Raw genomic sequence first — 23341 nt, forward strand, 5'->3', positions numbered from 1 at the left:
AATATCACCCTCTGGTCTTTGAACACAGATCTCTTATAGCAAAACAATCATAAAAGTCAAAAGATATTGGTATATTACTAGAATCCTATTCAGTCATTAATAACTATTATATCCATACCTTAGGACATGTCTCCCAGGGTGAGGCCACTCAGGTTTGCAGGCTTTCATAGATTGTATCAGGTTTCAAAAGCAGGAGGAATTTCAGCAATAGGGACTTCCCCTTTTCGGAGATCTGGTATAACTGAGCTAAGAGACAATATCATTTCTTACTCTGAATCTCTTTTGAGGTATTGATGTCACATTAGCTTTCCCTCCTTACATTACATAATCCATTTCTTCGTTCCCTTACCCTCAGCTACAATGTTCCCTTTTCTCCATTTTACCAAACTTTTCCACCTTTGGAAGGGACGTTAGGTCCAGCCACTGTTCTGGTCTAGAAGGCAGGCAGCAGCACCATTCTAGCAAGTTCCTCCCCTTCCCTCCACTCCCGTTCACATGGGGTAAGGCTACTCAGGTGCAACCAGAGGGCTATTTTTGCCACCAGGTAATGTGGCTGAACGCACTGTTGATCCCAGTTTGGCAGGTGGGTGAAGGCACATCCTGCCCCATCACGCCCTAAGGAATTGTGGCATCAAGCTTCCAAACACAGTTAGAGTTTCTGGCTGGGAATCGTCTCAGTTCTGACCCTTCTAATTGCAGTTCTGGGCCTGTGACCACTGTACCAAGTGGAGGGGGACAAACAAAAGTTGAGGTGATGTGAGGAAGACAGAACATCCGCACCTTCCTCCCCCACCAGCCTTCCCCAGATCTCCTAGGAAAACAGCGATCTAGCGGCGGGGACGCTCCTTTAGGCACCCCTCATGTTGTGTTGAGTGTGAGTACACACTCACGAAGGTGTGTAGGCCAGCTCCTCATGCTTTTATCTCCCCCTGTCCTAGACAACCAGTGTTTTGTCTATTCCAATTCTCTACCAAAGCAGTAGTCTGAGCGAGATCTCTCCCTGCTGGACGTTACCAGCTGTAAAGATAATGACCTTGATGGCCAACAGACACGTGAAAAGATGTTCCTCAGCACTTATCTTCAGGGACATGCAGATCAAAACTACAATGAGGTATCACCTCACACCTGTCAGAATGGCTAAAATCAACAACCCAAGAAACAACAGGTGTTGGTGAAGATGTGGAGTAAAAGGAACACTCATGCACTGTTGGTGGAAATGCAAACTGGTGCAGCCACTGTGGAAAAGAGTATGGAGATTCCTCAAAAAGTTGAAAATAGAATTACGCTATGATCCAGCAATTGCACTACTGAGTATTTGCCCAAAGAACATGAAAACATTAATTCAAAGGGATACAGGCACCCCTATGTTTATGTTATTATTATTTATAACAGCCAAGATATGGAAGCAGCCCCAGCCTCCATCGATTGACGAATGGATTACAAAGATGTGTGTGTACACACACACACACACAAACACACACACATGCACGATGGAATATTATTCAGCCATAAAAAAAGAATGAAATCTTGTCATTTGCAACAATCTGGAGGGAGCTAGAGTATAATGCTAAGTGAAATAAGTCAGTCAGAGAAACACAAATGTCATATGATTTCACTCATAGGTGGAATTTAAGAAACAAATGAACAAAGGGGAAAAGTAAGAGAGAGAGAGGCAGACAAATCAAGAAACAGACTCTTAATTATAGAAAACAAACCGATGCTTACCAGAGGGGACGGGGGTAGGGGTGTGGGTTAAATAGATAATGGGGATGAAAGAGAGCACTTGTGATGAGCACAGGGTGATATATGGAAGTGTTGAGTCACTATATTATACACCTGAAACTAATACAACACTGTATGTTAACTAACTGGAATTAAAATAAAAACTTAAAATTTAAAAAGATGGAATTAATGATTGATCATGCCTACCTAAGGAAGCCCCCATGGAAATCTCCAAAGCTGGTTAGTAGAACGTCCAGAAGGGCAAACACAGTCACACTGGGAGGATCATGCACCCCAACTCCACAGGCACAGAAGCTCCTGCACTTGGGACCCCAGTCCATAGGGGACCATCACACAGAGAATTGGCACCTCCAGCAGCCCAGTCTCTGTTCCCGCTGTGTGGGCTCAGGCCATCTTACTGGTTCCCATTTAGCGTGTCCCATTAACACTGCCTCAAGGGGTGGCCTTCCATGCTGTCTGTTTGATAGTACTAGGCAGGAGAGACGTTTCCGTCTCAGACACAGTGTCCATCCCCATAACACAGTCAGGTAAAAGAGGCACGACCACTTCACATAAAGCCTGTTCACACATGTCAACTCTCCCACAAACTTTTGCCTTAACTCCATCAACCCGTAAATTCCTCACATTCCTCACTGTGGCCTCCATTAGGACTTCATCAACAGGTTCTGGTTTGACAACACGAGGGAGGGTAGGGGAAGTATTCCCCGGCCAGACATCATGTCCATTCCCACAAAACGTTCAGGACAAGTTGATACAACTTCATATAATTATCCGCTTAAACATTCCAACTTTCACAATCCCATCAACCATTACATGCTGACACTCTGTCCATCTAGTTGTAGGGTGAGTCAGGGCTCCGCCAGTGGGTTTTGGTACAACCGTTTGTGGGACTTCTGTGTCAAGGAGTCCTGCAGACTTGTTTTCTCCACTCCCAGACCATTTTACCCACTCTTGTGCCAAAGGCTTTGGGTCCCCAGTGAGGGGGCAACCAATGCAGCCTGGCCTTTTCATCAATCTTTAACTTGGTTCTTCTGCCCACCCACCATCCCAAGTGATGGCTGCTCAGATTTCCCATGGTAATCTCTGTCTTCCAGCTTTCTGAATTTCTCCAAATTGGGATAAATGGAGCAGACTTCTTGGGGGGACTAGGAGGGGGTTGCTTTGGCTCCCCCAACCTTGGGTAGGCCTATATTAAATCCTCTGTTCTAACTGCATCAATGTCCATTTCATCCATCCCATTTCCCAACCACCATGTAAAAATTTCCATCCTATTGGGAGGAGTCCCCTGATACTCCCCATTCTGTTTCTTCTTTGTTTCACTCCTATCAATGCTCGTTTTATATGACTTTTCTCTTAATAACCATTTAAAGATTTCCATCTTGGGCGTCTGGGTGGCTCAGTTGGTTAGGGGTCTGACTCTTGATTTCGGCTCAGGTCCCAATCTCAGGGTCCTGGGATCAAGCCCTGTGTCAGGCTCTGCACTCAGCACAGAGTTTGCTTAAGATTCCTTCACCCTCCGCCCCTCCCCATGCTCGTGGCGCTCTCTCTCTCTCTAAAATAAATAAATAAAATCTTAAAAATAAATAAAAATAAAAATCTCTATCTTATTGGCAAGAGTCCCTTGACTCTCTCCTCAGCTCTTCTCATTCTCTTGTTAATACACCTAAAGTTTTTATTAGCGTCTGTAAAACCCATCACAGGTAGCTGAGATAGCAAACTGGATGAAGCATCCTGAATATTTCTCAGCTCTGTGACAGTAAGGTTTTATGGGGTGCCATGTGGAAGGAGCCCCTTCCCCACAGCATTTATGATGACCTGGTAAGGGGCACATTCAGCAGGTGATTAGCCCCACCATCGTGAAGCTGGTCCCACATGGCTTGCATAGAAAGCATATCGGTTGCTTCATCTGGGGTGTCCCACTTGGCACTTACAGGTGGAGACGGTGCCCCTTCACAGGATGAAAAGACCTTACAGGGGCTTTGTCCAGTCCCCCAGGCTGGTTGTTCCCAGGGAATAATCTCCTATGTGTCTGTATCACATCTGGCCATCTGGGATTGCTCCCCAGTGAGTTGTGGGTCCTGTATCAATCCATATATGCTCTTCCACTGAGCAGTATTCAAAGCCAAAGACACGGCTCCTAAATGAGTCACTCTCATAATCCTTTTCAGTATCACTCTGCCTTCCCCACAGAGAACTCATGGCCCAGAAAAAGCAAACTCTTCTACAGCCTCAGCTCTGATTTAGATGTGTTCCTTCACCTTCTTCTCCATGAACTGGCAGGCCCCCCGTAGACCCTGTCCCTTTGGCAACCTTCTCACTAACGGCTGATTTTTGCTCAGACCCCAGCAGTCAGGGTCTAGGAGTGAAGTGACCGTGTTCTCTTTCCTCACCATTGTCTCTTCTAAACTCTTTCCCCTCCTTCTTCCTTGGAATGCCACCTTGGATTGAGTGCTACCAGAACATACCTATCCCCCCTTGGTCCTTACCATCATTTCTCATATTTTGATTGTTCTTTCTTTCATTTTGGGGGTATTTTCTTCATTTGGTTCACTATTTCACTCTTCATTCCTCTTCCTGTCACCCTCGTGGTTGATTTCAACATCCACATGGATGACTCACCAAATACCCTGTCCTCTCAATCTGCACTCCTTTCTTCCAGTAATCTTTTCCTCAGCTCCATGTTAGCACTCCCAGAGGCTCACCCTTGGTTTGGTCCTTACCAGTAACCTCACCCCCTTTGGAATCTTGCACTGAAGCATCCTGCTCCCTGACCATCACCTCTTATTTTCCAAGTTCACTTGTATTCATCTTCTTATGCCAACTATTCTATGTGGTCAGCTAAACATATAATTTGTTGACCCAACTTCTGTTTTAATATATTCATGATACCTTTCTGTATTAGTTTGCTAGTGCTACCATGACGAAATACCACAGAATACCACTGGGCGGCTGAAACAACAGAATTTTGTTTTCTCACAGTTCTATTGGCTAGAGGTCCTAGATCAAGTGCTGGTAGGGTTGGTTTCTACTGAAGCCTCTCTCCTTGGCTTATAGATGGCTGTCTACTCCCTCTGTCTTCATGGAGTTTTCTCTGTGTGTGTGTGTGTGTGTGTGTGTGTGTGTGTGTCCTAATCTCTTCTTGTAAGAACACCAGTCCTTTTGGATTTGGGTCCATTCTAATGACGTCATTTTAACTCAATTCCTTTTTTAAAGATTCTACCTCCAAATATAGTCACATTCAGAGGTACAGAGTATTCGGAGGGGACATAGTTTGGCCTATAACACTCTCATTTCCACAATTCCCACCTTATCCAGCTTAGATTCCACGGTCTATCATTTCTACCATCTTTGTGAACACATTCAGCCCCTTGCTTCTTTTTGCCTCTGCCGTCATACTCATCTATCATCTATTTTTTTATCCCATACCTGTACTCATGCAGCTGCACAGCAGTGGAGGAAAGAAATACATATAACCATGCTATCTACGCTTCATTTAAATTAGTAACCACATCTCATACCAGCAGTAAACACTGATTGGCAATCTTTCTAAACATCCCTGGGGTTTTCTGAAACAGCTGTTTCATACTTACTCTAAGTGCCCCAACTTCCACCACTTTCTCCTCTCACCACACTCTCACCTCCTCATCTTTCCTCCTGCTTTCTTGAGTAAATAGATATTATTTTGAGGACTCCCTTAGAGAACCACCACAAGTCTAACGGCCTACCCATGCAGGTCTTCATGCACATTGTCTGCCATACTTCTTGGCATAATGGAGGTCTCCTAGGGCAAACCCTGCCCCCAGTTTCCTGGATCCCATCTTTTCTTGCCTAATCAACCTTGATTTTAACCTATTTCTCTTGCATTATCATTTTTTTTTCTCTCTACAGGGTTATTCCAATTTAAAAACATTTAAAACAGTCCACATTTAAATGTTTCTTTGCCATGCGGCACCTGGGTGGCTCAGGAGTTAAGCCTCCGACTCTTGATTTCGACTCAGGTCATGATCTCAGGGTCAGGAGATTGGGCCCTGCATCGGGCTCCATGCTGGGTATGGAGCCTGCTTAAGATTCTCTGTCTCCCACCCCTTCTCCCTTGGCCCTTACCCTACTCTCTCTCCCTCTCAAATAAAATAAGTAAGTAAATAAATAAATAAATAAATTTCTTCATCTTTACTTCTACATCTATCCACTGCCACATTTTCTCTCCCCTTCAAAGAAAAATTCCTGAAGGAACTTTCCATCAGTGGTCTTCACTTCTTTGTAACTCATTCCCTCCTCACCCGCTTGGACCAGGCTTCTGTTTCCACCCCTCCACTCAGCCTGCCCTCCCTAAGGTGTTACCAAATCCAGTGGTCACCTTGCTATCTTCATTTGACTCAGACCACAGCAGGATTCAACACAGTTTACCACCCTTTAGTTACTAAAATGCCATCTCTTCCTGGGCTTCCGTGATTTTCCTGGTTTTCCTCCTCCCTCACTGACTGCTGCTGTTTGGCCTCCTCTGTTGGCTCCCCCCTTCTGCTTCATCTTTAAGCGTGTGAGTGCTCCCGGGATTAGTGCTAAGCCCTCACTTTTCTCTTTCTGTATTTTCTCCTTAAGTTATAACTCCAGTTCCAAGCCTTTAACACTGCCTATATGCTGATTTCCAAATTTATTTCTCTAGCACTTACTGTTTTTTCTAAGCTCCAAATTCAGATATCCAGCTGCTTAATGTATATCTACAATTGTGTCTAAGAACTTCAAGCCTAACATGATATAAACAGAATTCTATTTTTTTAAGATTTTGTTTATTTATTTGAGAGAGAGAGAAAGAGAGAGAGCACAAGCAGGTGAAGTGGCAGGCAGAGGGAGAGGGAGAAGCAAGCTCCCTGCTGGCAGCCAGACATGGGGCTCAATGCCAGGACCCTGGGAACATGACCTGAGCCAAAGGCAGACGATTAACTGACTGAGCCACCCAGGCACTGCTAAACAGAATTCTTTACCTATAATCCCCACCCCCAGAAAATTCCTTCTTGCCTTGACTTTTCCTTAGATCACTGAAATTGACTCTGATTGATTTCTCTCCTCTCTCACCTTTGCCCCAACATCACCTCACAGCCCACAGAGCAGCCAGGTTGACTTTTTAAACTCAGAATCCTACCATACCAACTTTTTTTTTTCTTTTTGCCTAAAACCTTCCAATGGCTTCCCAACACACTAAAATTTTAGTCCTAACACTGTACATTGTCTGCATGTGCCTCACATGAATGGTCCTGACACACATCCTATCTTAAATCACCTGCCACTGTCTCCATAACCTCATAGAGTCCCAGACATTCTGGCTTTATTTCTGTTCCTTGAACTTTCCCACCTCAAGAACTTCGCACTTGTTTTTCCCTCTGCTTGCAATGCTCTGCTCCAGATCTGTATACACCAGGACACATTCCAGCATTGAGATCTCGGCTCAAACACTTCCCATCATTGGCGTTCTCCTGTCCACTCCATCTAAGTTGGACCACCAATCCTTTTCAGAGCATCCCACTCAATTATTTTTGCCATAACACTTATAATCTGAATCAGTTATTCATGTGTTTGCTTTTTTATGATCTGTTTCTTGCTCCTGAATGTGTAATCCCATGTGCCAATACCCACCATAATATGGGCACTCTAGAAATGTTTGTTGAATAAATATAGAAATTTTGATCCCAGGGACTTATGCTTATAAAACAATCAAACTATAAGGATAGCTATCCTAGGACCTATTCAAATTGCAAAGAACTGGAATCAATCAAAAATGACCAACAGATTGACTAAGGTAATTGTAAAAGAATAAAACCCAGAATCAAGTAGCAAACCCCTATTTACTGACTTGGAAAAATATCAACCAGATACTGGTGAATGAAAAAAGCTGAGTAAACAAAACCTAAAGTGTACACCCATTTACGTAAAATTATGCGCACACAATATTAGACACACAGTATGTACTTACACACGTATATATGAAGTCAGATGCCTGCAATTATATCTGGAAATATTAACAATGGTTATCTCGGAGAAATCTAGAAATATTTTTTTATTTTCTATACTTCTCTAAATCATTTACATTTTTATCTGAGCATGCATTATGTTCATAATCAGAAAAATAAAGACGAAAATTTCTACTCCTAGTCTTGGGCCCATCAGATAGACAACACTAGGATTTTTCCAAGTGATTTTTGAGGGGAAAAAAAAAGCAGCTTTTCAGTACACTGATTCTGAAGCTATTTTCATTTCATTCCCCCACCCCATCTTGTTTTTCTTATTGTTATCAGGAATGTGGAAACACTGTTAGCAATTGCAAAAAAAAAAAAAAAAAGAAAAGAAATAAAATCCAAAAATATTATTAGGGTAAACTTTTCAAAGTGCATTTTAATACAGCATCAAGCATGTTCACATTTTTATTGCTGATTATAATATTCAACAGCCTGTGACACAATAATTCAGACTTTTTGGCAGACGGAGCGCAGTTTCCATTTCTTTTAGTACAAGATGTAGGGTGTGGAAACTTTCTACTTCCTTGGAAACTCTTCTGAAAATGGGTTTTCACTCATTTCAGCCTCTAAGTGTTTAAGAGGTGACTGAATTTCTGAAAGTGGTCTGACTGTTTCAGAGCCTCTGGCAACCACTGTAACTTTCGCACTATGCGAAAGGGGGAAAAAATCCATATTATTAAAAAGTTGCCCTCAATCTCTTTCCCATTTCCTATTTTTTTCAATGATGCCAAAGTATCAGGATAATTTTCCTATGGAAACACTGACACTTAGCATTGAAAATTACTGATTTAAATGACCGTATCGCTGAATAATAATAATAATACTATTGTAATATTGAGAAGACAGCTACAACGTTTTTCCTAAATTCCACCCAGGTTTTTTTTTATTATTATTATTTCTTTTTATTTGCTGTTGTTGTTTGTTTGTTTGTTCTGTGTTTTGTTTTTTAAGCCACTATACTACCAGATAGGACACCCATTTCTATGCAGTTTGCCTGGGTGAAATTCACAAGATACCTCAACTGCATACAGTTGCCGCGGGGGGGGGGGGGGACAAAACACCATCTTTCATTAACTCTTTAACAGGGCAAGATACACTACAATGAATCTGCTGAAATTCTGTCTGCTTTGATCATTCAGCAGTAGGTTGGCGTCCTAGGACAAAATCCTAAAAATAGGCAGCTTTGACGTGCGATGTGGATGTAGCCCTTTGCTTTTGTGGACTGAGAAACTAGGATTCCCACTTCTGCATTCTTCGCTAATGAGATACAGGAAAAAGCTGGCCATGCATCTGGGGGTATGTCAGCTCTTTTTCTAGAGCTATCTTTCCCACTGCCAGAGTGAGGAGAGAGAGGGTAGGCTATGGTGAGTAATCCTAACTATCCTATATACTTCGGTGCATCTTCAGGGATGGAATATGGGTTTCTTCAAGCCCCTGTGAGTCACACTGATTTTTTTAAATGCCAAAATCTCGTCAATCCCCATGGCGTTGATTATCAAATCATCACTTCTGCACTGACACGTCTAAATCCTCAGCTACGTACCTCACCACATCCCCAGACACCAGGCCCGTGTGCGTAAATGCCATTCTGCCAGCTGAGCAAGACACTAGCCACATCACAAATGGATTCTCTCCTGTTCTTCACAGACCTGCTCTTTCTCCTGAGCGTCCCATGTTGACCGACAGCCATCACTCATCCTTCAGTACTGCCTGAAATCGAAACTTTAGAGGCACGGTTAACTCTCTCCTTTCCTTCTGCTTTACAAACTATTTTCAAGACCTGCAAATGGCCCCTCGGCCATGTCTCTGGACATTGGTCTATTCCTACATTCCTGAGCTAAGTGTCACTTTTAAAGTCAAGTCAGTTTTCCCTGTCTGAACCATGGCTTGGCAAACTATGGCCCACGGGCCACACCCACCCACTACCTGTCTTTGTAAATAAAGTGTTAGTGTGTTATCCCACAGATTTAACATGCATGACGTTATTACATCAAGTGCCCTCCTTAATGCCCATCACCCAATTGTACTAGGTGTTACATGCAACTGATGAATCACTAAATTCTATCTCTGAAACTAATGAGAAAATTTTCTAAATTAAAAAAAAAATAAAATAATACAATAAACTGATGTTGTTATTATTATTCATAAAAAATAATAAATAAAGTGTTACTGGATTGCCTGTGGCTGCCTTTGCATTACAAAGTCAGACTTGAGGAGTCGCAGTAGGCACTGTGTGATACATGAACCTTAAAATATTTACTGTCTGGCCCTTTACAGAGAAAGTTTATAACCCCTGGTCTAGACCACAGCAACAGCCTCTGAAAGCTGGTATTGCTTCTCCACTGACTAGAGAAGAATTATCTGATAGATTAGCAAAGGAAATTTAAAAAAACATAAACACGACATTTTGCTTCTCAATAATAACCACTATAAATCTCTCTATGCTTTTTCTGGGCACAAACATTCATATTATCTTTTATTACAATTGACTCATATTAGACATACTATTTTTCATAAATTGAGTCTTTCCTGTTAGCAATATCGAATAAAGATTTCTCCTTTTCTAAGATTTCATGGTTATATAATATTCAATACTGCAAAGATTATTCATGTTCTAAGGTTTTTTATCTATATTTTCAACTTGTCTAAATTTCAATTTCCTAGTTGTCTCTGGATAGACTGTATGTTTAATTTCCCATCGGGATTGGGACTAAAAGCAAAACCAAGCTTTAACTTCTCGAATTCTAGCCAAATACTGGTTTCACTTTTTTCTTTTCTTTTTTTTTTTTTTTATGACATGGTAGCTCATGGCTATTTCTGTGGTTAATAGTAAAAGTTGAATATTTTATATATTCAATAACCATGTGCATTTCTCTTTATGTGAATTCATTATGATCATTACCTTTCACTTCATGACTTCAGTGAACACTTTTCTCTTAATTATTAGTACTCGTAATAAAAGGATACGCATGGTCTGAGGCCACAGGTGATACACTTATCTCTACACTGGATCCTAAAATGTGACTCTTCTTGGTCCACAGACGTAGGAAGTAAAAAACAATTCCTCTTATCCATACTCGCCTGACATAAACAATAGTAACTGTTAATACAGCAAAAACAATAGTGATGTAAGCACTTTATATACATTAATTGATTTTAAACCTCAGCGACAATCCTGTGAGCAATTAATATTCCCCTTAATGAATAAGAAAACAGAGGGACAAGGCTCTTGTAAGATCCCAGGGCCAGCTTGGTTACAAAATCTTCTTAGACGTGACACCATACCGTCTCTTAAACCGAGAGTAAAGGTACTCACCCTTTGTTCATCACATCGGCTGCAGGTGATGGGGGGAGTTGTCCTTTAACTTTGTTAGGGTGTTTCGTAGATTTTTTTTTTTTTTTACCCTACAGAAATTTCCTATAATTACATCGTTCAATATAATCACTTTACATTTTCTTTCTTTAGTATTAGGTCTTTAGGAAGACCAGCCTTGCCACGGAATTACTGATCGTTCTTCTATTTTTAAGTAATTTATGATCTACATTTTTCTGAAACTTGTTTTAGACGTACGCATGAAAATTTCACGGACAGAATCCTCTACTTAGGAATTTTGATCTTTAAAAAGACATTTAGACACAAACAGAGATAAATGCCACAGCAAAAGATGACAACAAATGTCATTAATGGTCACTAACCTGGTACCATTCTGGACTCACTTTTAGAACTTGAATTGCCCATAAAGAGAGGAAAATGTTTATCTGATAAATGTGGAACACAAACGAGTGAGCGGGAAGTGGATAATTAAGTAGATATTAGTGCCACACTGAGCTATCCATTCAGAAATGGTATTACCTCTCGACTTAGTACTGTCCACTTGTCATAATTCCAAACGAGTAAGGTTTAAGTGTGAAAAATAAACTGAAAAATACACTAGAAACAAAACAGTTGCCTCATCTTTCTTAGCTATTTTTATTTTGTTTTATTTAATTGTGATAAGCACACTTACCGTGAGATCTACCCTCCTGACGTTTGAAGTGTACAACGTAACACAGGTCTCTAGAACCTACTCATCTTAAATAATTGAGATTTCTTGCCTGTTTCTCAGCTATTCTCGATGCATTTTATTTCATTTAGTGTTTATAACTTTATATGCCAACGTAAGTCCTTTAAGGAAAAAAACTGGGGGTGTAGATCAAGGGTTGGAAAACCATAACATATGAGACAAATACAGCCTGCAGACTGTTTTTAGAAATAAAGATTTATAGAAACAACCATACTCATGCATTTACATATAGTCTACGATTACTTTTATGCTACAACAATACCTAGTTGGATTGTCTTGGCCACGTGGCCTACAAAATCTAAAATATTTACTCTGACTCTTTACAAAAAGTTTTCCCACGCCTGGTATGCTTTAGTAAAGACAACAAAACACAGCTGTGTTTTTTGTGACGTGGTAACACTTTCCAAGTTTAAAACAGTGTATTTGATAATTTGTATTCTACAACCACCTATGTAATTATACTCTTAAGTAAACAGATACTGAAATAAAGCAGCTAAACAAAGCTTAGCCTTTTTCTCCATTCTTTATTCAAAATAAATTTATCAACACTCACCAAAACTATGCACAGAGCAATCTTCTTGGCATTCTAAAAACACACACAAGAATCAGATTAATTCTCTGATTGTAGAAAGCTTAACCCCATGTTATCAATCCTAAACCATCACTCACAGAGCTGTCAGATATGTATTTCTTAAAAATTGCTACCTAATTATGCAATACAGCTTCCCTAAAATCTTCAATAACAACCCACAGGAAAAAAAAAAAGGGTAATATTTCTTTGGCATTCCAGATCTTGTAGGATCTACGTACAATCCACCATTCTAAGTCATTCCTTCCTATTTCTCCGTTTCAACAAATAAGGTATTCAGCCTTTCCAGGAGACATCATGTATTTTTCTATCCTACTACCTTTTCTTCTCACCTCTTCCACTGGCATAGAAAGCTGCCTGGCTTGCACCTATTAATTGTCCTCAAACATGGTGTATATGATGACTGCTCCAATTACCCAGAATTATAACACACCCCCCACGTGCACGCAGCAGCTTATAACTGAAAGGCAAGGACCACATCCTACTCAATTGTATGCTCCTCTAAAGAGGCAACACATAGGCAACTGTGCAACAAAAATATTTGTTAAGTCAAACTGAATGGAAGCTAGTTCAGTGTTAATTTACCCATTTGTCTGGAACATCCTTTCATCTCCCCTAATTTTTCTCTTCTTTATTCACATCCTTCTGGACCTTATGTGACGTTATCTGTTTGCAGCACTAATGCCTTATTTGTACCCTAGAGCTTTGGAATGATTCATTTGGGGGAATAAAATACATGGTAGTTTTCAGCTTTTTCTCTTTTGCTCAACACTTTGACTAAAAATACTGGATAGCTATTAACAGAAGGACTCTTAAAGGTAATAATATGCTGTGAACTTGGAGTCTAAAATATCTTAGAAAATAATGTTTAAAAAAAAAACCTAACTTTTCTGAACCAGATCAAGTTATTGATATAAAAGCCAATAAACAGATAGTCATAAATATTTGCAAACTCAAAGCTATCCACCCACAGAAACTTATAATAGAAGAGAAACTTTTATGTATTCTCAGTTACCTAAAGTGACTTGTTAGTCTTATTTCTCTTATTAGTCTATTAGCAGTATTTGTACTCTCCCAGAAAACACAGGTTGTTAGTCGAAGCTGTACCAGAATCCAAGCACTGCAGTTCTCAGACAGAAACAGTACTTCACAATCCGAGACACGAAACATACACATGTGATGGATATAAAGCAGTTAACCAGAAAATCCTCTGTGCCCACAGGATGCTTAGGACACTAAGAGAGCACACATGTGATAGCATCTTGCAATCAAAATTTCACCAGGATGAACTTTAAAATGATTGTCGACTATAAACATACCTTCCCCGACCTCAGCAATACATATTTTAAAACAGTAAGAATACTTCCAGGGAAGTGATAGCGACAGAGAATAAGGAGCAGAAATGGACACTTCCGATTTGCACTGATCGGATAAGACTCCAGCTCAGTGGATGAGCTTGTCATCATCTGTTTCTCTTGTCTCATCTTCTAGCAATTCACCACGCCACCCATCCTTCCATCCGCACCAGGTTTTCTCTTCATATTGCAAAAAAACGTAAAAGAAGGCTTTTGAGCTCGGAATATTATGTGCAGGTAACAGATGAGAATACCACTCAGTGGCAAACACAGGACGATTCTCATCGAAAGGGAAGGTTACTCAGAGGACAGAGCCAAGAGCCATGAAAAACCACTTCTCAGGTGGAAGCCTAAGCCCTAATGAAGGAAATCATACATGTGCCCAAATGGATTTCAGAACTGATCTAGAACACCCTCCATTTTCTTCCTTTTTAAATGGAACTGTCTACAGAATTTATCCTGTGCTTACCTCACCATTGTTGTTGGGAGTATGGGGCACAGATGACTCATCTCCTTTGTTCACAGGTCTTCCGATTGAGAAAACCTGTGCTAGAGGGTTGTATTCAAGGAACTGCAACTGAAGAGCACCATGTCCTTGGACCTGATTCAGATTGTAGGATCCTGGACCACAAACCTGAGCCTGATGCCGTAATGGGATGAGATCTGAGTAGCCTCAAGGAGGGCATAAGTCTATTTTGCACATAAGACGGGTGTGAACTGTGTGGATCAAGAACAGATTGTATTTTCGGAAAATGTCCACGGCAATTCTTCCAATCCAGAATCATGCCATTGCACCAGAAAGAAGTGGAGTGTATTCTCCCTCCCCTTGAAATCAAAGGGCCTTTGTGATAGCCTCAAAAAAATAGGATTTGAAAGACAGTAATGCTGCGGGATGCACAAGGCTAGGACGTAAAGGGCACATAGCTTCCATCTGACTTTCCCTCCCTCGGGACACTCACCCTACAACCCAGCCACCATTCTGTGAGGAAGCCCAGGCCACATGGAGGGCCTACATGAAGGTATTCTGCCAACAGTCCCACCTAAAGGGCACCTAGGTGGCTCGGTCAACCAAGCGTCCAACTCTGGATTTCAGCTTAGGTCATGATCTCAGGGTGATGAGATGGAGCCCCACGTCAGGCTCTGCACTGGGCGTGGAGTCTGCTTGGGATTCGCTCTCTCCTTCTCCCATTGCCCCTTGCCCCCAATTCTCTCTCTCTCTCTCTCAAAAAAAAAAAAAAAAAAATTCCACCTCTGTTCTAGGTTAACAGTCAGCCTCAACTTCCAGACATACGAATGAGCAAGCCCCCAACTGACAACTTCTAATTGCCCTTAAAGACTCGTGACTGGCATTACTATCTTTGGAAAGCTTTCTCTGAGCACCACAATCTGGTATGGCTTCCAGTCCTCTGCCCCTAGCATCCTGTGCCATTTCCCATAGTGTGAATCATTCTGTACATTGACTGTTCATTTATTTTTCTTCTTCCCCCATTAGAAGTAAAGATCTTACTAACAATATCTGCCTTACTTATCCTTTTTAAAATATTTTATTTATTTATTTGTCATAGAGAGAGCCAAGCAGGGAGAGCAGCAGGCAGAGGGAGAAGTAGGCTCCCCACTGAGCAAAGAGCCCAATTCAGGACTCGATTCCAGGACCCTGGGATCATGACCTGAGCTGAAGGCAGAAGCTTAACCAACTGAGCCGCTCAGGCGCCCCTGACTTACCTAATCTTATGTCCTAAGCTCTTAACATAATGTAGTCAAAACAGAGTAAGTAAATGCATTGAATAAATGAGATAATAAATATAAAACAAAAATATATAAAACAGCATAATTGGTTTAAATAGGACAGTTGAGGTAGAAACCTAGCAGACTGGGTTTTTCTGTTGTTGTTGTTAATAGACTGACAGCTCTCTGCAAACGGACAGAGTCTGAGATGTTTGGGAGGAAGGAATGCCAAGATGACCATATCTGAGCCAGCGAAGAATCAGGACAATGAAAGAACCAAAGTGCCCAGACCTGAACCACAGAAGAGACGCTCTATTTGAGGGATTCTAAAACATATTCACAGAAAGACATTTAATGCCTTGAAATATCATTGAGAATCCAAAAGAGCCTTTGTTTATGTGGGTTAAATTTATCACTATTTACCATATTAAAAATTAGCCCTGAGAATTTTAGGATATATTTATTTATTCATTTTCAAATAACAGTAATGTACCAAATATGTTAGTGTAAATAACATATTTTTATGAAAAATAACTATATCCCCCTGAAAATAATTTAGTGAGAAGAGTGGCATTGTTTTCTAATTTTGTAAGTTTCTTTAATGTTTGGCAAAAGACAGCTGAATTCTCATATCTGCTTCTGTCTTCAATTTGTCATGATATATTGTTTTGGCTGAGGCATAGGAAGAAAATCCAGCTACACACATGCTCTCAAAAATTAAAAAAAAAAGTTTTAAAGAAAACACTGGCTTATTGAGTTATACAGATGTTCCAAATATTGATATATTTTATTATTCAATATCAACAACTACATTTTTTTAAGACTTATTTATTTGAAAGAGAGAGAGAAAGAGAGTGGGGGGAGAGGCAGAGGGAAAGGGAGAGAGAATCCTCAAGGAGACTCCCCCCTTGGTGAGGAGCCCAAGGTGGGGCTCGATCCCAGGGCCCCAGGACCACGACCTGAGCCAAAGGCAGATGCTTAACCGACTGAGCTACCCGAGCACCCCAACAACTACATTGTTAATATCACCTCCAATTGCATCGGTTAAGTCTTTAAAAACTGAGCAGGGGTCAGGGCATAGTAATGAGTGTGGGTTTTTGCTTGAAAACTCAGATTTTATCATTAACATCAACTACTGTTGCTTGTTTCCCTTAAAATGACAGGCTTGTTTTGTTCATTTTCACACACACACAATCTCCCAAATATCCAAATCTGAATATCTATAGCTTATCTATCAGTTGCTCTTTGGAGTAAACATTGTGTTCCATGAAAAAAAAAAAGTGATTATTCCAGCTGACAACTCGAACACTCAAGTGCTTTTCCTTGAAGGAACTATTCATTTTCTGGAATGTAGCAGAGATGCTTTATGTGAATTTCCCATTTAATCACACACAGTATTTTTAATAAGTCAAAACTGAGATTTAACAAAATTAATAATTATCCCTGTTTTATGTGGACATTCTTAAGTAACACTGGCATTTGTTTTCTGTTCTTAACTGCAAATACAGGGTGTAGAGGTTTCCGTGATCTTTGGTCCAATTTGGTTGCCTTGATCCGCCATTGCACTCACACACACCAGTACAAATGTCAACAGGCTAAAAAAGGCAAGTAGTCTGAAAAAATTTTTGACCCCCAAACACCCTGCACACATACCCCTCCAGTGCTCCACAGACCACTCTTTGAGAACTTTTGCACTGCGTTTGCCCAGCCCTCATTAAGGCCTTCACTAGCTTTCCAGTATGAAAAAGAAAGAGTAAATTTCAGAAATACTAGTTACTAAATACTAAGTAATACTAAATATATATTTTATAATAATCCAATTGTACTCATCATTTTTGAGCAGTGTTTATACAAACCTGTCAACATAAATGAACACGTGTGCATCTCAAATAATTCATTTGAGGTGAACAATATAGTACATGCAGTTACGAGCAGAGTGACTGGAGAAAAGAAAAGAGGGAACCAAGCCTGAGATTTTGTAAATATTCAAGAAATTTAATAGTAGCACCTTGTGTATCAGGGAAAATGTGCTGGTGATTCTCTCCCCTTATAGGTATTATTTTACGTACCTATCTAGGTATGCATGTGAGTGAGTCTACACAGACAGTTACATAGAGGCAAGACCACAGAAAGACAGAAAGAAAAGGTGGTTGTCTGTAAACCAAGGAGAGAGATCACAGAACACACCAAACCAGTTGACCCCCTTGGCCTTGGACTTCTAGCCTCTGAAATCACAAGAAGATAAATTTCTGTCGAAGCCACCCTATTGGTGGTATTTGTTACAGCAACCCTAGAAGAATAATAGAATGTCTTTCAAATTAGTCAAAGAAAGGTAACCAAATGGAGCTGACCAAATAGACATTACATCAAGCTCTTAGCGTCCTGATTCAGTAAGACCAGTTAGGGAAGGATGTTCAGAATCAGTGCTCTTCAAACTTCAAATTTTCCAAATTCCAAACATCAGTTGCAACATGGAAACATCTTTGGGAAAGTAAGCAAGTCTTCATGCATATTACTGCTTCTCTTCCCCAATAGATCTGTTTGTTCAATCATTAAAATGAATTCAACCAGAAATATGACGTGGCTTTCTGTCACCTATTGTTCCCCTCCTATCCACTGTGATCTCTAAATCACTTATACTTGGTGAACCAAGGAGAAAAGCTTTCACACACTCCTAGTCTCTCATTCATTCACTCACTCTTTCATCCATTCATTTATCTTATCATCTTACTCATTGAATAGTTGAACAAACACATCCTGAAAGCCAATTACAATGAAGGAACCATGCTATATCCTGGCAGTACACATTTTCAAAAGATAGTTCCTGCCCTCACAAAAAACAACAACATCAATATCAACAATAATAAGACAGCAGGTGCTTATATTCTATGAATAAAGTAAAAGGCATTGGATAAATCTAGGTGAGGCATTGCTGTTCCATTTAGAGAGGCCTCTCTGGGAATGTGAAGGTTGAGTCTAATCTGGAAGATAATGAAGGAACAAATCAAGCAGGTATCTGGGAAGTTACATTCTAAGCAGAAGAAACAGGAGATGCGAAGGCCCTGAGATGGGGTTTGGGGAAGAAGTTCTGTGTGTCTAGAGTAGGATATACAAGGAGGAGAGGGAGAAGAAAATACATCAGAGAACTGGGGAGCTGGCTTTGGAGGTCAACTTGAGGAGCACTGGACTCACTCAGTGAGATAGGAAAGTGTGAGGAAGAGGACCAACCTAACCTAACTTTTTTATAGGACCCTTTGGCTGCTATTTGGAGAACTGACCGGAGTTATAGCTGGAAACCAGGGAGAAGACTTTTGCAACAATCCAGGCAAGAAAGTTGGCAGTGGCTTTTTTGTAATTCACATAATTAAGTCACCTTGGGTCCTTTAAAAATTCTGATTCAATAGGCTTAAACTCAGTAATTGATATACTTAGTTAAGTGCCCCCAGGTGATTCTTCTCACAGGCAAATTGGGAAGCACAGTCTCAGAGCAACTGGGGATGGAGGAGGCAAGAAAAGAGAATCAGATACTGGGGAAATACTTTGAAGGTCAAGCGGACAAAAGTAGGTGCTGGATCCTTGACGAGGAGCAAATTCAAAGTTTAGTTCAATACTTGGGGCCATCATATGTAAAGAGCAAGGCGCCACAAATGAGTTTTCTCCTGGTGGAGAAAATAGTGGGAGGACCCTGCACTACCAACCAGTAAGGCCAGTCTAGCTAAAAATCTTACATAGAATTTGCCTAGATACTCTTCCAATTCACTAGACCCAGTCATTTGTATGGACTTCTTCTCCACCAAGCCCATCAAAGCCACCCTGTTTATGGGCCCTGATGGAAACATGGGGAAATGGGAGGGGCTGAGGAGCTTGTAGGAGGGGGTGGAAATCGCAGGTTCAATAATTTACAGTAACGGATATACAGTCTTTGGGCAAAGCAAAAATCATCAGATTAAGAGATCCTCACTAGAAAATTTTACCAGTTTCTTTTAAAATGTTGGATCTCCTTTTTGCTCCAGAATCAGTACATGTTTAAACAATAATTAGCACAAGTTGCTACACAGTTTACCTTTGGTTAACCTTCTCTATGTAACAAAAGACTGACTGGATGAACTAACAGAGTGGTTAAACAAATAATTCTTTTTCTCATAGGAAATGTCTAAAATTCTTCCTCTAGCCCAAAAGAAAGCAATCTTAAATTTGATATGATTTAAATAGCAGATTTTGTGAAATGATTCATGTTTTTCTAGTGAAGAAAAGGAAATGTCACTATAACTTTGGTGGGTCTTCTTTACCGAGAGGCATTTCTTGTTTTGTTCCTTTGTGTCCTTTTGTACAAAAGCCAGTGCATTTTTTTTTTAATTATCAAGAACTGACTTTCTGAACGTAAGTTACATTTAATGATATAACTCACACATAGAACATTTTTTGTTTTATTTAACTGATAGCAAAGAAGAAAAAAAGCTCAAACACTTCATTTGCCAGAAGTCATGATCCAGTTTTAGATGATGATTTGCACTCCATAATAAGGAAATGCCAAATTTAAGCCAAAGAATCTTCTGAAAATGTTCAGTGATACCTGGTTATAAGGGGATTATAGTTTTGTATCACTGCCTAGAGACATCTAAGTTTACACTGATCACAGGATTAGCTCAAGACTATACAACATTTTACTCCCCAGAAGCAATCTGTCTTCCACTGTGTTGACAATCTCTTCAGGATTTTTAGTAAACGCTGTAAACAGTGATTAGTGTTACAGTTAGCGTTTGATCCTACCATTGGTTGGTGGAATCTGGGAATCCAGAACCTACTAGAACATTCTCATCCTCCATTATCAGCTGCCAAGTATTCGGTAGACAAAAGCATTCAAAAGCAGTGGGAAAGTAAGCAGCTTCTCACAAAGGCAGAAGATTTATCCTTCCTTGCATCACTTCCTTTTCAACTCCATGGCCATTTGTTTCTTATCAAAATTCATCATGAAGTAATGACACTACATGCAGGCCATATCAGCTCTGCCTTCCTGGAACATTCATCCATTTCTTTGGTCAACAAATATGTAGCACTTTCTCCATGTCAGGCAATTTATTTTTAAGATTATTTATTTATTTATTTGACAGAGAGAGAAAGAGAGCACAAGCAGGGGGAGCAGCAGAGGCCGAGGGAGAAGCAGGCTCCCACTGTGCAAGGAGCCCAATGTGGGGCTCAATCCCAGGACCCCGGGATCATGACCTGAGCCGAAGGCAGTCACTCAACCAACTGAGCCCCCCAGGAGCCCCATGTTAGGCAATTTCTTAAACACTGAGGACCCGGTGATAACAAGAGACAAGTTCATTATCCTTAGAGCTTACATTCTGGTGGGAAGATGGACAGCCAATAAAAAGCGAACAAATAATGTCATTCCAGATAGCAATAAGTGCTATGACAAAAATGAAGTAGGATCCTGGAGAAATCTAGTGAAAATTTAGTGGAAAATTAGTGAAATTTGAATAAGATCTGCAGTTTAGTTAATAATATCATCACAATGCCAATTTGGTCGTGATCATTGATTGCACTAAACCTACGTAAGATGTTAAACATTAGGGGATGTGGGAGGAAGGATGTGGGGAACTCTCTGCACTGTTTTCACAAATTCTAAGTTTAAAATTAGCTCAAAATAAAAAGTTTAAGTGAAAATAAAGAAATCAGGGTGGTAGGGAAGAGAGCAGCCATGGGAGGCTGGAGAGGACAGTTTTCTATGGAATAGCCAGAGATCCCTTCTTTGAGGAGATGATGTTGGAATAGGTTCCTGCACACAAAGACTGAGGTGAAAAGTCTTCCAGGCAGAGGGAAGAGCCAGTGCAAAGGCCACAAAGCAAGAATGAGCACCATGGATTTAAGACAGAGAAAAAAGGCTGGTGTGGATGGTGTCAAGAGGGCAAGTAGGGAATTGGTTACAAACTAGGCAAGGAACTAGATCTGGCCAGACTATACTGGACAGCATACGACATCCGTGCTGGAAACTATGGAAGTTTTCGAGGAAGAGAAAATTGTGATCTTATTTAAATGCTTCAAATATTTTAAGTCAGTTGGAGACAGGATGGAGGGACATAAGAACAGGAGATGAGATGGGAGACAACTGCACAACTCCACAGGTTACTGAGTTACTAAGAGAACCAGGGCAGATACGGTGAATTCTCAGGATCAGTTCTGAAAGTAGAGCCATAGGATTTACATATTGATTGGATGTTGGGTCTGCAAAAAAGGGAGGAAGTAAGTATGACTCCTAGATATCTGGCCAGATTTTCATTGTATACCAACATGGCACGCTGGTGGTGCGTTCAGAGCACAACCTGAAATGTAAATGTGGTTTAGGTTGAATATGCTAGAATGTCTTAGAAGAAAGACCATGATACATTGGTTTGGCTGTAAATATGTGTTTCTCTTTTCATCCTGTGCTGTTGATATGATCAAATTACATGGATTACAAACTTCATGACATCGGAAAACATGTAGCTCGCAGGCTGCCTTTCTCAGTGGGTCATCTGATTTCATCTCATTCCTATGGGACTTGGGTAGCTCTGGTAGTTAAAGTAGGAAAATTTATAGTTATATCTAGATAGATACATAGTTATAGACACAGATATTGCTATAATCTGTGTCATTAAAAGTAAAGCTATTGAGCTATCAAATTTTGGGCAGAGGACAGAGCAGGTATCCCTAAGTTTCTTCTAATGGAAGAGAGCAAAGAGAAAAGAGTGCGATCTGAAGAACCCATTCAGAGACAGGATGAGAGCAGAGCGTGCTGCTTAAAGGAACTACTTGGAAATGCTCTGAATCCTGGAGAGAGACAACGCTAAGTCAGCCTGAGTCAGATAAAGGAAGCCACTAGTGGCGTTTAAAAAAGAAAAGGACGCCAGGGTTTAGGAGCACAACGTTGGCCATGCAGCCAGAAAGGTGAGTGTAAAGACAGAGGCTTTGGAATTAGGAGCCTCACTTCAAATCCTGCCTCTGCTACTAACTTGCCTTGGGCAAGGTTTTTACGTTATTTGAGCCATGGGTTTCCAACCATAAAATGATTGTAATCATTATTTCTCAGGGTCGTTGGGATAAATATATGAGATTTAGGGAATGCTGTCTACAGAGTATCCACAACATTCCAGATGTTCAATAAATGAAAATACCCTTCTGCTTCACACTCCTCTCTTTGCCAACCACACCTGTATGCCTCCCCTACCCCAGAGTTTCACCAAATGTTCAGACAGCAATGCATGCCATTGAGCAAAAAGGCCATCATTGTAGGGACCCAGGACATTCTTTTCTTCCAGCTACCAACATTTTCATAGACTTTGGATCACATAATTTATGAAGTACTACAAAGTGTTATTTCCCATGACATCTCTATTGAAATATACAGTGTTTGTGGGCTTCTATATTTCCTAATTTAGTCTCTTGTTTACTATGCCAAATAAAGAATGCAAGAAAATTATAATTACTACTTTATTCAGGAATCTATTTCCCAGGAAATATATGGGTTTTCCAGGTGTTGAGTCAAACAAACAAACAAACAAAAAATGTGATAACTGCCTCAGAATAATCAGCAATTATGGTAGTATCATACTTTTGTGTACATAAGGATTGTCTATATTAGGTACAAAGATAGACGAATTTCACATTAAAAAGATGGAATTTTATATGCAAATCCTCCTTTATTAGTCTTCTTTCTAATTAAAAGTACAAATTGCAAATATGAGAGCTGATGCAACATCAAATTATATTAAAGAAGCTAACTGAGACAACACATCAACTCATCCCATTTTTCCGAACATATATTTACCTTAGTACCTTCCAAAGAATCATTATTAGTCACTTATAAGAACAGCA

The sequence above is a fragment of the Ursus maritimus genome, unplaced genomic scaffold (assembly GCF_017311325.1).
Source record: "Ursus maritimus isolate PB19 unplaced genomic scaffold, ASM1731132v1 scaffold_24, whole genome shotgun sequence".
In the NCBI taxonomy this organism is placed as follows: domain Eukaryota; kingdom Metazoa; phylum Chordata; class Mammalia; order Carnivora; family Ursidae; genus Ursus; species Ursus maritimus.